This window comes from Elephantulus edwardii, unplaced genomic scaffold (assembly GCF_000299155.1).
Source record: "Elephantulus edwardii isolate Elephantulus edwardi_28Jun2011 unplaced genomic scaffold, EleEdw1.0 scaffold00069, whole genome shotgun sequence".
NCBI classification, from domain to species: Eukaryota; Metazoa; Chordata; class Mammalia; order Macroscelidea; family Macroscelididae; genus Elephantulus; species Elephantulus edwardii.
Genome location: NW_006399819.1, coordinates 4,373,534 through 4,375,503, shown reverse-complemented (window position 1 = coordinate 4,375,503; position 1,970 = coordinate 4,373,534).

Genomic DNA, 1,970 nt, shown 5'->3' with positions numbered 1-1,970 from the left:
TTTTGAAAATAAACTGTTGTTGCTGTTGTTGTTGTTATGTGCTGTCGAGTCACTTGCAACACGTAACGACCCTACGTACAACAGCCCTAAACCTGCCCTGGTGTGTGTGTGTGTGTGTGTGTGTGTGTGTGTGTGGTGTTATGTGCCATTGAATTGCAGGTGACTCATAGTGATCCTATGAACAAAAGTCCTGGACACCTCCTGTATAATTTTCATCCTTTCTCTAGGTTCACAGGGTTTTCCGAGGCAAGCTATTGTGGAAATAGATGTCACTCCTGCTTCCTAGCTTGTTTTAATGGGGAGCTTCACCAAACACTGTCCACCATGGGTAACCATTCTCGCATTTGACTGAGCACCTGTCCTATTCTGTGCCAATAACACTGTCTCTGACACACCTACCCCTATTACCCCAGTCACTGAATCATTACATCTCATTAAGGCTCTTCCTCTCCTATGCTATCCCTCCACCATCCCAAGTATGACGTCCCTTTCCAAGGACTGATCCCTCTTTGCATCACATCCAAAGTATGTCAGACAAAGTTTCAGAATCCTTGCCTCCAAGGAGGAGCCCATCTTCATCCTCTCCAGAACAAACTTATTCATTTTCTTAGCAGTCCATGGTATATTCAATACTCTTCTCTAACACCACACTCAAAGTAATCAATTCTCCTTTTATAATCCCTGATCATTGTCCATCTCTCTGATGCATAACAAGTGATTGCAAACACTATGGTATGTATCCGGCACACCTTAGTCTCCAGACTGACATCATTGCTCTTCAGTACTTTAGGGAGGTCTCTAAGAGACTTTCCCATCACGATACGTCTTTCAATTTTCTGGCTGCTGGTGCCAAGAGTGTTGACTGTGTAGCCAAACAAACTAAAACTATGAACAATCTCAATCTCTTCACCATCCATCATGATGTCGCCAATCGTCCCAGTGGTGAGAAACTCCATTTCCTTGATATTGAGCCTCAATCCATATTGAAGGCTGCAGTCCTTGACCCTCTGCAGCAAGTGCTTCAGGTGGTCCTCAGTTTCAGCAAGCAGAGTTGTGTCATCTGCATAATGCAGATTGCTAATGAGTATTCCTCCAAACCTAATGCCACAGTTCTCCTCATAGAACCCAGCCTCCCAGATAATCTGTTCTGCATAAAGTTTGAAAAGGTATGGAGTTAGGACACATCCCGGGTGTACACCCTTCCCAATTTTGTACCATGCAGTGGTGGGTGGTTTTTTTTAACTCTCCTTGTGTTCTGACCACTGCCTCATTGTCCAATTATAGGTCTTGCATTAGCACAATCAAGTGTTCTGGGATTCCCATTCTTCTAAGAGTCAGCCACAATTTGTTGTGACCCACACAGACAAATTGCTTTTGCATAATCAATGAAACAGAAATAGATATTCTTCTGGTACTTCCTGCTCTCAGCCAAGATCCAGCTACCATTAGCTACAATATCCCTAATAGCATGACCCCATCTAAATCCAACCTGCACTTCTGGTAGTTCTCTGTTGACATGCTGGTCCAGTCATTTTTTTTTATAATCTTCTTCAGAATCTTGCTTGCATGTGTTATTAATGATATTGTTCAATAGTTTCCACACACTGTGTGATCACCTTTCTTTGGAATGGAAACAAATATAGATCTCTTCAAATCAGTTGGCCGAGTTGTTGTTCTCCAGATTTCTTGGCACAACTTGGTGAGCACATCTAGGGCAGCATCTGTTAGTTGAAATATGTCAATTGATATACCATCAATTCTTGAGGCCTTATTCTTAGCCAATTCTTTCAAAGCAGTTTGAACTTCTTCCTTCATCACCACAGGCTCTTGCTCATATGTTGTTTCATTAAATTTTTCTGTCTGCCAATTCCTTTTGGTACAATGACTCTTTATAGTCTCTCCATACTTTAATACTTGCAGAATCATTTAATATTCATCCCAGAACATCCTTAAGTATTGAAATTTGAGGT